The sequence below is a fragment of the Glycine max genome, chromosome 3 (genome assembly GCF_000004515.6).
Source record: "Glycine max cultivar Williams 82 chromosome 3, Glycine_max_v4.0, whole genome shotgun sequence".
In the NCBI taxonomy this organism is placed as follows: Eukaryota; Viridiplantae; Streptophyta; class Magnoliopsida; order Fabales; family Fabaceae; genus Glycine; species Glycine max.
The window spans coordinates 20,550,610-20,566,175 of NC_016090.4; positions in this window are offsets into that span (position 1 = coordinate 20,550,610).

Here is a 15,566-nt window from a genome sequence, read left to right on the forward strand (position 1 = left end):
ACCCTAGTAATATATGATTTTTCATCTCTTATATTTTAAGGCACCTAGACTAGTTTTTGTATTAAGGGTAGTTTTGTAATTTCACATGCATTAAGTACACTATTTGATGTGTGTGTTGGGAGAGAAATTTAATTGAATTGGGAGAAGCCCAATCCAATTAAATTTTGGACCTTCCTAAGGGGGAGATGTGCATTTGCTTGCTACACCACATTGTCACATCATATAGTCACACTTTGTGCATGTCCTTTACGTTTTACATGCCTCATGACACCTAAGCACACTTAGTGGAGAATCTTGGACTTGATCTTGGATTAATGGGCTGAACCATAGCTAAAATTCACTAATCATAATTAGTGAAATTTTGGCTCCAAATTTGACTCCACAAATTCAAATTCAAATTCAAGTGAAATTTGAATAGGAATTCAAATTTCCCTCTAATTTTGTGTGACACTTAGGCTATAAATAGAGGCCTTGCGTGTGCATTTTTTTCAACTTTGATTATTTGAAAATTACACTTCAAAGTTCACACCTCATTTGATCTTTTCCTTGAAGTGGCGTCTCCAATTATCTTTCTTCTTTCTCCATTCCGCTGTCATTGATCTTCAAGAAGCAAAGGACTCTATTGATGAAGAAGGTCCAAGGTCTACAAGCTCCACATGGAGCTACATCATGCTCCCTATTGGATAGGGATTGCCCTTTACAATTTTTGTAGCCTTCTTAGTAGGGCCCTTTCTTTCAACAACTATGATTTCATGTCCACCAATTACTGGATTAGCTAATTTGGTGTTGTTACCACATACCCCTTCAGTAACTCCCTCTGTCACGTTATCCTTTGATCTATTGCAAGCCTCTCATACTTGAAGTTCACCCACTTCCACTTGTCGCCAGGTTTTTTCACCTTCTTAGTTGTCTTCAATAGATGGCGAACATCAACTTCGATGCACAGATGCATGTAGGACCTCCAAAATCCCGATTATTTTTGGGATCATACTTTATATACTCACCAACACTTCATTCATAAATCCTGCTGGTAGGTTATGAATCTGAACCCAAAAGGGTACATGGACCACATCTATCTAGCTTGGAACATCTTTTGGTTGTAGCTTTCCCAAAATGAAAGTCTAGTTATCGAAGGACCATGGACCTCCCTCAAACACATTCTTAACATCCAATTTGTGATAGAACTGGAATAAGAACCTTCCTCCTTCAACGTCTTTTATTGTCACACCCTTGGCCGACATCCATATTTTGCCATGGGTTGATTAGTCATAAATCTCCCCACCAAACATAGGTTTGGGTCAAAACTTTGGTTGTTCTCCTCTTGGACCTTGAAGACAAAACCATCTTCCTCCTCCTCCACCAACAAAAGCCCCGCCGTCTCAACTTCAACCCCTGACTCCATATTCTCCTCAAACACTCACCAAACCAATGACAAAGTCACTCATAGCAACACTCTCACAAAAGAGGAGAACACAACACTCTCACGAAAATGCTTTTAAATACTTTTGAAACATCATTTTAACTTTTTTTTTATTTGTTTTCTTTTTCTTTATTTTTCTTTTTTCTTTTATTTCCTACACGTATTATTTTTCAAAAGAAATCTTTTTAAAAGTATGAATGAATATTAAATGTAAGCACCTTTTTAAACATATCTTTGAACCTTAGTTCACCATAGACCATTACTTTTGTTTCTCCTTTTTGGTATAGTAAAATCCAATAAAATCTAATATCATATATCATAGTAGAATTAATAGACAATTGATTATTAGCGGTTATAGATCAATAGTTAAAATAAAAAATAAAAAAGAAGATAAATAAAATGTCAAAAGCTTGTATCAATAAAACTTGGCACAATTACTAAAGTGTTGACTTCTTTAAGTAGGTTGATGAAAGTTTATCTATAAATTATGTGCATTAAATATATTTTATTAAAAAAGGCAAAGCTTATTTTGATCATTCAAAGTTTTAGAATCAATTAGTTTCTAATTCTAAAATATGGAACACTTTGATGCATATAAGAACAATGTTGAAGCCTGTTAAGTTGAAATTTATAAAAATAAAATGCTCTTAATTTAATCCTCCAAAATTTCATGCATTATAAAATAATTCCTTCAATAATATTGCTCGAAAAATTAATTCATCAAAGACTTTGGGGTCAATCATCAAATTTAGTCCTTTTAAGTTTTTGTTCTTAAATTAGTTCATTAATTTTTTTAGATCACCACTTAATTCTAATAAAACTAAACCAAAATTTTACTCTTGTCATTGACCACTTTTACCCTCTCCTTTCTTCCAAAAAAAATAAATATACAATTAGGTATGAAGTTACAAAACTATTTTATTATCATTGATTGCACTCTATTCTTTCTAAAAAATATTATCTATTTAATTTTTTTATATAAATTGAGAGGATGAAGCTAATGGCAGAAAAGGGAACCCCAACTAGGTTGACGCCCCCAAAGAAACCACAACCCAACAACACCCTATTACTAGTATATTAAAAAGAACTAAAGAAGAATCAAAACAAAGTTGGGGGGACTAGGCCAAAACCCAACAAAAAAGTCAGCAAGACCTATAGTTAGGAAGAATTTGTCTATTTCTAAGGAACTCCTCCTTCACAAAGGAAGGTACTGAGTCCAACCAAAAAGTAATAGGCCTAGATGAAACACCAAAAGAAGCAAGTTTGTCTACACAAGCTAGAATTAGCTTCTCTAAAGATATGAGATCAAAAGAAAACTATTTGCTTACAAAAAGATAAGTAATTTTCCCATCTACATCTAACCTGCCAAGGGACAATAGAAAGTTTTGTGAGAACATGAATCACCAAAGTAGAATCACACTCAAGCCAAATGCGGTTCCAATCGTTCTCCTTAGCCATTTCAAGAGAAATAATAGCCCCAAAAATCTCAACAAAAAAAGTTGATTGAATACCAACATTAAGAGAGAAATAGGCCAACATGCCACCAAGATGGTCACGAAAAATACCTTCAACAATAGCATGCCCAGGAGAACCCCTCATCAAACCATCCATATTGCATTTTATTGCACCAAACAACATAGGGATCCAAGACACTTGGTTGATAATTTGACTCTTTGGAGAGTGAACATCAATAGCAAAACATTTTAGGAAAAAAAACTCTTGGATAGAGTAAGCAAATCTGCATCAGTACGCAAACTTGCAAGGAAAGTAGCAGCAAAAATAAGATGGCTAACAGACTCAAAAGAAATGGTATTGTGAGCAAAGAGTCGTTGATTCCTACAATACCAAATAGCCCAAACATAATTCACAATGAAGGAGAGAACAACCACTCTAGCATGGGCACTCCATTTCCTTTTAAGTAGCAGAAGCAAGGAGTGATAGGAGCAAGGGAGCAATGAAAGAATAGGTGCTAAGAAGAATTTTTAGACATCTCACAAAGGCAACAACAAGAGGCAAGAAAACAACCTCTTTTCTTCAAGTGATTGTCCATTGGCAATATATCATGCAAAAACCTCTAGAGAATAAAAGATCTTGAGTAAGGGATAACATAAGACCAAACCTTGCCTCCCTAAGGAGAAGGTTGTGGTCTCCTCAAGAACAACTTAGCTTGTTTGAGAGAAAGGACACCATCAGTGGTTGGTCTCCAAATAAGGCAATATTCCAAGTAGAAAGATGAAGAAGAAACATGATCAATAGCTTCATGTAACTGAGGGAGCTTAGCAAGAAAAATGGGCGGAACCACACCATGAAAGGGTTGCTGAAAATTGCTAACAATAACTAAGAGAATAAGTCATTGATTTTAAGGAATTTAAAGATCTTTTGAGTGGCAAAAGTTTCAACAAAGCTTCAAAGACACCACTCTATTAATGGAAGAGATAGAGGAAATGTCAAGGCCACGTTCATCAAGTAGGCATTAGATTTTGTTTCACTTCACGGTGACCAACTTCCTAATAGCAATGTCCCAACTCAAAAGGAAATTATGGACCCAACATTCAACCTCCTTGAGGAGTGATTTGGGCCATGCATAAACCTGAAAAGATTACAAAACCATGTTCGAAATCACTTATTTAATCAATTGGGCATGACCCATGATGGAGAGAAAAAAGTCTTTCCAAGAAAGAAGCTTAAGCTTAATATGATCAACAATTGGCCTCAAGTGAGTAGAACGAGATTTCCCTTCAAAGATTAGGATTCCCAAGTATGTGAAGGGGAGAGATCCCATTGAAAAGCCCAATTAAGATTTTATGGCAGCCACCCTATGGGTGGAGAGAGAACCATGAAAGAACTGACACTTTTCAGGGTTGATGATTTGGCCAGATGCCTCCCTATATAGCTTGAAAAGGTTCATCAAAGAATCCAAACCCTTCTTAGTTCCCCTACAAAAAATGAAAAAGCCATTTGCACAAAGAATATGAGGAGTAGCAAATTTCTTAGGGTTGGCCATTGGTAGAATTTTTTGTTGTTCCACCAGAAAAGATATACCACAACTGAGGACTTCCTCTGCCAAACAGAAGAAAAAGGGAGAGAGGGGGTCCCCCTGACAAACACCCCTTCTGCAAGAGAGATAGCCACAGATAACCACTAACTACAAAAGAGATTTTGACAAAGTAAAGAATTGTTTTAATCTAGCCACAAAAACTACTATAGAATCCAAACCCTCTAAGAAAGTCAAGCAAGAAAACCTAGTCCAGAGTGTCAAAAGCCTTACGAACATCAAATTTGATGACTAACTTCCCTCCCAAAAGAAATATTTTTAAGAAGATTGGTAGCTTTAGAAGCTAGGCAAATACAATCAACAATGCTTCTACCTCTAATAAACCCCCTACGGTGGGTTGAAATAATCTTGGGAGAAATAGTAGCAAGTTTGTCTACGAGAATTTTGGAGATTATCTTGAATTGAAAGTTTGTCATAGCAATAGGCATGTATTGGTTAATCCTGTTAGTGGAGAGAACTTTACGAATAAGAGCAACAACATTGGAATTGAGACCCAGGAGAATCCAATCTTGGATAAAAAATTGAGAGTCAAGTTAAAAGCATCTTTACTGATGATATCCCAATAAATGCGGTAAAAGTGGTCGCCAAACCTATTAGGACCAAGGGTGTTATTCCCACTCAAGGAAAAGACTATCATCTTAACTTCATCAAAAGAATGCAGGTTAGAAATCATAAGGTTATCTTCATCAAAGACCATATTAGGAATGTGCTTGGCAATAAGATCATTAGTAAAACAAACAGTCTGAGGCAAATAGAGAATCATAGTACTAAATGACATGATTTTGAATTGCTTGTTGCGATTAGAGAATACAATTTCCATCCTTGAGAATGGACATTCGCTCCATGGTCTTGTGGTAGTTGGCAACTTTATGGAAGAGAGACGTATTCCTATCATCGTTAATTGTCCAATTGAGGTGATATTTTTCCTTTCCTTCTAGAACAACTCTTCCAAAACAAGAGCCTTATGTAGATCATGTTGAACCTTAGCTTCAAGATAAATAAGCTCATTAGAGATTCCCTCATATTGCACAGGAAAAATTTGGTGTGAAAGTGACACCCTCTACCCTAACATGCATATAAATGAGAAAAACATATAAAATGCGGAATATAATTAAATCAATTTTATTCAATAAAATTGTAAGTAATTCCACGAGGGTAAAAGGTCCACATTCATTTCATTGTTACCAAATAAAACTTATCAGAAACATTTCTGACTTAAAACAAGACCGTTCAAGTTTACAAAAAAACTCAAGTTAAGCAGCAGAATAAAATAAAGTTGAATAACATGTTCGGAACATTATGTAATTAAAACAGAAACTCATGCCCCAATGTCACATCCTATCAGAGCATTGTGTCCCGATGTCCTCCAGCACGAGGTTCCTTAAAGTAATCCACCTAGTCATCTACTCTCACGAACACAAGTTTCGAGATCATCACATGATCCAAACACAAATAACACACGAGGAGTAAATATAAAAATAATATAATTATAATAACAATATATGTATAACAAGGCTTAACTTTGGCACAGTTTGCATCATTTCAACATTCAGCACATAACATCAATTGTCCTAGAATTTAATCACAAATCACATTCCACGCCTTCACGGTTAATCACATATTTAAGGCAACACATCTCAAATATAATATCGCATCTCACAATTACACAATTCATTACACACCATCACATAACAAGTCACAATGATCATCACACAGGCGTTATGCAACTGATACATTAAGACTCAATCCTATATGCAATGTGGTACCATGTCAATGAAAAACAACACCAGGGCGCCTAGGAGTACAAAACAAAACATGCCACATAATGAGTATGTCAGGTCACTCTCATTAAGTAAAATCATAAGGTGACTAGTCAGGGTCACTCTATTTTTTGAGAATGCTCCAACCATATGGGAACAACGTAGGCTTAAAGGAGAACTCAAATCGAGTGTATTTACCACATGGCCTAGACTCTGACCCCTAAAACAACTTTTGCACGCAAGCACTGCTCATGAATTATACAATACCCATGACCTCACACTTGTTTTCAAACATGTTTAACACATTGCGTTACAATTTAACACCTTAGGTTCCTAACTTGGAACTCTACACTTTCCTTTTTAACACCTCAGGTTCCCAACTTGGAACCCTACACTTTGTTTTTAACACCTCGCACGTAAACACTTTTCTCCAGGTAAACACCAGTCGAGTTATTGTATAATTCACAATTCACAACACAAGTAATATCACATCAAGTATTAACCAAATAATTATTCACAACCATATTTCATGTCCACAATTTAACATCTCACAACGTCACAATCCATCATCACATGTTCACATGTATTTCACAAATTAATGCATGATCAACTTGCCACTTATACTCAATCTTAATCATAATTTCATAATCCTAAAACGTCATGTCATTACGCCTCATGAATCATATACACATCACACAATAGTAATATTTACATGACACAAATCATATATATATATATATATATATATATATATATATATATATATATATATATATCATACAATAACAATACTCCAACATTTAAGACATATAATCATTCACTTATTCATTCAGTTAATAGTATCCACACATACATGTATAGTAAATAAGTATATCTTTACACTTCGTCCTAAGTTACTACGATCTTTATAGAGTAAAATTACAAGTACATGGGATGTACTAATCCTATTAAGTTCATACTTATCTTATTTGAAATTTAAGACATCTACAACTCTTAAGTTGATCACAAAAACTGGTTTGACCATTAACTATGTCTAAACCTAAGGTAAACATTGGATCATTGCTTAATCCTTACAACTCAATCCTTCCTCAGTAATTTGACTCTCTGGGTGGCTATATAACTTTGAATTGGATGAAATACACGATATTAGTTAGCCAGCATCCAGGGCTACAACTTTCATGAATACCACAAAACCTAATTCAATCATTTTCTTAGTCATTTTTAGGCTAAAAGTTAACTCACGTTGTTAGGAAAATAGTATGGGCTTAAAACAATTTTATTTTTACTAAGCACGAGTGTGCTATCACCAATCACAGTCATGCTTTGCAAAAAATCTCCATTTTGTGAAGCGAAAGAGGCATAATTCAGACCTCAAAACACACCCAGATTCAAAATGAATAACACGTGTGATCACATCATGGGAAACAAAACCCCTCAAACAATTTCAAAAAAATATGCAAGAATCAAGAATTCCCAAATTTCTAGGTTTCTAACATTCAAAGTTAAACACTCAACTAAATCATCCAATTCACATCAGGGCATGAATTGACCCATCCAACATGAGAAATTCATAGTTATTGTTGTACAGGCTAAATCAAAACACATAAAACACTCCAAAATTAACCCCAATTTGATCCTCTAAGGATCCTTACACATGTTCTCTCTAACCCCAATTGTTATAAACTCATCTCTTACCTCTAAGCGGGCTCACGTGTGTAGTCTGACAGTGATAACAACATCTTTAGCGGTTCCCTAAGATTCCTCAAGCTTTTCCTCTAGTTGCTCTACTAAGGTTTCCAAGCATTAGAGAGAAAGAGAAGGGATGAAAACCTCAATTTTATTGTCTCCATGCAAGGGGAATCTCTCTCTCTCTCTAAAGAAATTAATTCACAAATCCCAATAATAAGAATGTTTAAAAATGAATTCCAAAGGTGGTGTCTAAATTTCAGGACGATCCAACGGTTAACGAGTCCGAGATCATAGTTTTACTGGGACAGATTTGGGTGTATGCAAGAAAAAAAGAGGGTTTTGAGAAAGGAAGAAGGGAGAACGAATTTGGGAGAAAGAAAGAATGTAGAGATGTATCGTAATTGTAAAAACTAACCTGTTATGTCTCTATTTGTAGCAAGGGTACTTTAAGCCTATTATTTACTCTATTTTTCTTTATTTTATTATTTTGAAAAAAAGAAATTTATTTTACTCTTTCATTAAATAAATGACCAATTAAAACATCCCTTTATTTTCTAAAACATCATTTTAATCTATTTATCTCCTAATACTATGAAACCCTTATTTTAATTAACAAAAACCCTTTCCTCTCGTTTATCTAATTTCTAAAAATTCTTTTTACTTATTTTACGAAAAACAGGGTGTTATAGTGAACGATACCAAAAACATTCACATTTTAGGTTTTTAGAGTAGATTTTAGACTTTTGAATTCTTGCTTCAAAATAACCATGGGACAACCAACTACCAATTGACTCCTAACCTCAAAGATGAGTCTTCTATAGTCCCAATGCTCTAACCACATTGCACAAAACTTGAAAGGCTTTTTTTCTATTTTAAGGAATCATAGGATCAATAACAGAGTGTGATGATTAGAACTAGACCTAAGAAGGGTGCATCAAGAAACACTCTAGCAAGCCTCCAGACAAACAACATTACAAATATCACGATCTAAACGAATATCAATTCGTCTAGAACAAAATGACCATTTGTACAAAGTCAACACCTCTGGAAGTTATATGAAACAGGTTGAAGGAATTGGACTAATCAAAAAATCAAAACAAGAGGCTTGTACAGGGGGAGACCACCTTGTTTTTCATGAGCACCTAGGGTGGCATTGAAATAACCCAAGAATATCCAAGGGCTCGGATTGCCAATCTGCAAATCTGGTGGAGCCACAAAATGGCTAAAGCAAAAACGAGTTTATTTTAAAAGTCAATAATAAAATAGTAGTGTTGATAAAAAATCCTTAAAACAGAAAGTGTCAAACCAAAATGAGCAAAACACCAAAAATTGAGAGGAAGATCGTCCCTGGAGTTAACCACAACAGGGGAAAGGAAAAAAAAATTCAAAAGGTTTGAGGAAACAAATTATGATGTGTGTCCAAGGTTCTGCAACAAAAAGCAGATCATGTTTGTGAGAAGAGCATAGATGATTTAGAACTTGCTTTCTTTGGGGGTTAGCTAACCCTCTTGCATTCCAAGATTTTCATGGGCACCAGGTAGATTTGCCCCTTTTAAGATGGGTATTATGAGTTCTATTGTTGCTATCACTCATGGATTTCTTTTTAAGCTTCTTTTTTTTCTTGAGATTTTGATAGAACAAGTTCAAAATCAGGATCAACAAAAAGGCATGCTTTTCCCTAATTTTCATTTTCTAACTCTTCATTCTCTATGTCTGCCCAAAGCCTAGAGACAATACACAAATCCTTTGAGATTTCTTTTGCTTGAAAGGGGACCAAAGCTAAAGACTATCCAATGATGGGTGAAATCCTTACATGGGATCAAATCCTTTGAGATTTCTTCTTAGACATGGGATGTAATCCTCACATGAGTCTCCAACTCTTTGGGTTGCTTAGGGGGACCATAAATGTTCTCTGTGTCTAAATCACACTCTTACACCAAATCTTGATCCTCAAGGAGGGAAATATGGCTTACTATAAGGGGATCATTCTAGATCCTAGAGAGGACGAGGGTATTTGCTGGATTCAGAGAGGAAAAAATCATATCAGGTGAAGAGTGGCTTACCTAATATGTGTTTTCTGATTGAACAGGAACTGAACCCTTCACCATGTTCTCAACAACACCATTTTTGTCAACAATAGAAGGAATATCCTTGTGTTCTATTGCCTTACAATTTGCAATAGTGTGACCAATAAGATTTACAAATGTTACAAAATTATGGAAGACGCTCGTAAGTAATGTCAATTAAAACTTGGTCCCCAAGAACTCTAGCAAAGTCCAGATCAACTAGAACTCTAGCATAATGGCCAAAAGTTCTCTTATTAGTGGCATCATCAATCAACAATAGGGAACCTAATAAGTGCAAAATTTTAGTTGTTTTTGGGATTAAATTGTTAACACTTATCCTTTGATTGTAATAGTTTTCTTATAAACTACCATTAAATCTAGTTGTTTATATATATTATACATTTACTAATATTGTTGTTTAAATACGAAAGATTCATCCATGATTTTGTAGGTTTTGATGGTTGCTTGTTAGATCCAGAAACAAAGCCAAAAGGAAGGGCAAAATGGTCTTTCAATGAAGGTTTTTGACCCTAAATTCACCCAGGCTAGCATCTAACTCGCCAGGGCAAATTAGTGCCTTTAGCACTAAGTCATAAACTTGCCTGGGCGAGCTACAGCTCGCTTGGGCGAATTTCCCTGCACTCAATGGTTGTTTTCTATAAATAGCCATGCATGGTTGAAGGAAAAGAAAGCCAACAACCTGAAAGCTGAGAGAAAAACATAGAAGAAGAAGGAGAAGTGGAGCCGAGGCACTGTGAGTTGTGACCGTGGATCACTTCCTTCGTCATTTCTCTTGTTAGTCTTGTGCTCTGCACAATGATCGGTTAGTTTTTCTAAAGGATTGGATGTAATCTTTATACCCTTATGTATCCCTTTTGATATTATATATGTATTAATCTTTTCTACTCATTATTGGTAATTTCATTCTACTCATAATGCTTGATTCTATTTAATCACTAGTGTCATGAAATTGGATTTTAAGTGAGACTGGGAAGTAATCTTAGAATTTGAACCAAATGATTTTACTCTTTACATTGCGTTGCTAGGAATAGAGCATAACATTTTTATTGCAAAAAGCACGAGAATATAAATGTAATGCTGGGATACTTACTACATATGCGAGGGATCAATATTTAATAAATATTCTTAGGTTCCAAGTGCGAGAAATCGACTTGGGATAACTATGTGTGCATCAGTAATGTTAAAAAATGATTTATACATGTTAATCTTATTAGGATACTAAGGGTATGAACGATGAAATCCAATCCTATATTTTCTTGAATTAATTTAAATCATTTACGCAATTTTCGTATTTCTGACTCACTGAATTTCTTTATTTCTATATTTCCATTATTTTCGTAAATCCGTTATTTTTACTATTGTTTTACTTTCAGTTATCTTTAGTTAGTTAAACCAAAACCAAATGACATTCGATTGTATTTGTACATAACTATTAAACCAATAACCTTTATCCGAATGAATTAAATAACTCAAGTACCTGTGGAGACGAACTCCTTTATAATTGTGAAACCTACAACAACAATTGGTACGCTTGCCAAAAGTCCTAACAAGTTTCTGTTGCCTTTCCTTATCTTTCCCTTAGCAATTGCAAACAAAATTGTGGGTTTCCAATACTCTTAAGTAAGCCCAGCAATTCGAATCCAACATTGAGTATTTGAGAGGTAAAAATTACTTGGATTAAAGTCCAGCGTCCACAAGTAGAGGCGAAGGAAACCAGGAGAGAGACCCCATGACCCCACTGACAACACTCTTCTTTGGTCTTCCTAAGATGAAAAGGCACATTCGAAGAATCCCTTGCCAATCGGAGTGAGATTCCATTGCTTCAGAGACTGCCATAGTTTTGATAATCTCAATCGCAAATCTGTCAAGGAAATCGGTTTGGCCCCTTTAGGTAAAATGATACGTCCATTTAAATGGTTCTTGCACCCTTCGAGACTACCTCCGTACTTGTCTTCCAAAATGGTGACTAAGATGGGCTCTCCCTTCAAACACAGCATGGGAAGTTGGTTGAGAGGGATGTTACACACATGATTGAGGGCTTGGACAAAGGTATGCTCTTGGTGACTTGATATTGATGGCTTATTGAGAAATCCCCAAGGAAAAAAGGGGACAGGCTCCATGAGAAAGATGCTGGTGCATCGTAACAGGGTCATGGCGGTGCACTGTAATGGGGTTGCAATGGTAGCGCACACTCCTCGCTTTGAGTACCCTAGCATCGGCGGCACACTCGTGAATGAACTTATATTATCTATTTAATTGCAACAAACTACATCAGTAATATAGTTATTGTCGTAACCTACCCTTTTGTGGGCGAGCGAGGCGAGGCTCACGGGTGCATCTTCCATAGGAGGAAAATGCATGGAGTCGCCACCAACATTTATTGAAAGGAAAACGTTAGAAAAACCAAAGGAAACCGGTCATGAAGAATATTCCAGATTCGGGAGTTATCTTTACGTTTGAGGAAGGTATTAGCACCTCTCACGTTTGTCCCAAAGGACAACAGCCTTAGATTAGAATTGTGTGAAATTATGTATCTAAACTTTTATTTCTTTTTTTATTTTTGAGGTGGACAAAAGCGGGGCTCTTGCTCCTACGTACCCTCCATCGAAGAGGAAATCAGACCTACGTAGTTCTTTCAAAAGGGGCGAATCAAGTGATTCTTTTTACTTGGAAGGGGGTCATTTAAGGCGTTTGGACCTTAAAATGATCCATTTTACTTGGTGAGAAAAGCTAAGGCGTTGGACCTCTAACCATCTCACGAGGTCGACAAAAGCAGGGCTTTTGCTCCTACGTATCCTCCATCGAAGAGGAAATCAGACCTACGTAGTTCTCGCGAAGGCAGTATAAGTGATGTGTTGATTTTTATGCTTTTGAACGGTCTGTGTTAACCGATAAAAGCAAAGATGACCGTTTAAGGCGTTGGACCTTAAAACGGTTTTCAGTGATTTTTGCGGACAAGCTTGATTTTGTGAGTTGATTTTAGCCTTCACTTTGGTTATTAGTCAATTCATTCAAGCAAACTTCCAAAGAAAAACGTCCGATCGATTTTTTTGATTATTTTATTTAAGGATATTTTGATTATTTTATTATTATTTTGCCTTTTTTGGTTTAACCGAGGTTACAACGTGAACGAATGGTTAGATTTTGTTTTAACAATGATTAAACGAGATTACAACGCAAATGATCGGTTGAAATTCATTTTATCATTTGTTAGGCGAGAAAACGACTTAAACGATCGGTCAAAGCTCGTTAAAAAAATGGAAGAAAAGAAACCGAAAGTGAACGAAACAAAGATGAAAGCCAAAAAAACAAGAAATGAATTAAAAGTCTCGGATTTGGAAACTTACCCGTTGAAGAATGAAGAACAGATGAAGAACGGTGAAGAACGGAGGAAAACCTTCGCGGATTTGCTTACGGAAACATCTTGGAAGCGTTACGGAAGCACCTCGGCTTGGATTTTCTTCACGGAAACAATTTTTTTCACCCAAAACAGCTGAAATGCATAGCCAGGGGGATCAGGGACCCTTAGAACAGCCCCATTTTGCCTTTTTATAGGAAAAAGGGGGAGGAGGTTGCCGCCTAGCTCGCCCAGGCGAGCTGTATTGCTTCCAGAAGCAATCCAGCTTCGAAAAAAAGTCTGGAAGGCCCATTTCAAAATTTCAAAATTGCTATTTGTACCCCCCCCCCATTTTGATAAGTTCACCCACTTCTTTCGTAATTTACGGAAAAGTTACGGAAGCCTATAGGACTTGATTTTCTTTTTTTTTTTTCTCTTCCTTCTCACCAATATTAAGTGAAATATGCTTATTTAGGGTTATGGGAATTTTACGGAAGCATTACGGGTGTCCCGGAAGCCCCGGAAGCCTATTTTTCAACAAAACGGGGGAGGTGGTTACCATCTAGCTCGCCCAGGCGAGCTAGGTTGCTTCCACCTTAAGCAAGAAATTGCCCAGAAACCTCTAGAAGGACCCAGATTTGAAAATTACTATTTGCACCCCCCATTTTACTAAATACACGCCCTTTACCCCCTTTTTTGTTGATTCTTTTTCCGTAACGTTACGGAACTTCACGAATTACGTAATGATACTTGTTTTCTTTCCATAATATCATGAAACTTTACGGATTACGCAACTATCCCCTCTTCGGCTTCTGGAAGGTTACGGAACTTTACGGATTGCACAATAATGTTTCCTTTCGACTCCCGACATGTCGTGAAACTTCACAGATTGCTTAACGATGGGTGTCAAGTTCCTCGAAGCGGTCAAGCGAAGGTTGCATGCCATCAAAAAATGATCCTCGGACGAAATTAAGGTATGACAGTTATAAATTGCTACAACAAACCTCTATTCTTTTTAATATTTCTTCCTTAATGCTATCTCTGTTTTTTTATCTGTCTTTCAATGTTATTTTGTAGAAACCAAGAAATATAATAAATTTCTTGATTCTAATAAAATAGTTGTAGAGTTACATATTTTATCTCCTTTCACTTTTCACTCCACAATAAATGCATATGTAAATTAATTAAACATAAAAAAAATAAGTAAGAATATATAATTGATAAAAGAGTAATTAATGTGATCTTAAACTTTATAAATGACAGATAAAAAGTAAAAAAAATTCCAAAAATCCAACAATTAAAAATTAAAGGAAATGATGGAGTAAGTTTTTGGTACAATAATCATTTATCAATCAAATTTGAACACCTTAAAAACCATGGTAAAAAAAACAATTGTGATTATTATTACTACTATTAATAATTAATTAATTAATATGTATTGTTTTCTCCATTTGTCGGTTCTTTATTCTATCTGAGATATTAAACAAAAACGTACTACCTTGGCGCGATTGATCAACATCAACAAATTGCAAGATCATGTAGGTACATTTCTAACTAAGTTGACTTTAAACCACTGTACCTAAATATCATTTTAATACACATTTCATCAAGTTAAGTAGTTTGCGGTTTATCTAGCTAGTCACTTATGTGTTAGTCCGTTACCTACTGCAAAAGTGCAAATATATGGAAGAAAAAAATAGCATTAAAAAATTAAATAAAATAAAAAGCAGGTACGGAACAGAAGAGAGACCGGAAGGTGACAGAGTTGTTACTTAGCCAATGTTGGTTTAATCTTGGCTTTCAAACCAAACATGATGTGCACCCTCTATGTGTTTCTACCTGATAAATGACCCTAAACTCTGAAAGCCATATCTCAACAATACTTTGTTTTGTGAACTAAGCAATTAGGATCCTCACAAGAAGATTCCGGTTCCTTAGCATCGACTATGCATTATGGGTGAATTTTTAATCCCTTTAATTTGCAATGTGTTATTTCGATCTTTCAAGTTTGTTTGTTTTTCTTCCTAAAAGAAATCAAATGTTGTTTTTTTAATATATAAATTAAGTTCATTTAATATTAAAAATAAACAAATATGGTCCTCTATTAATTTTTATTTATTTTTGCCTAAAATTCCTAAATTCTCATTTCTTATTGAAAATTTTCATAAATCGAATCTATTAAATTACTTTAAACTTTAATTGTCTAATCAAAATTCAT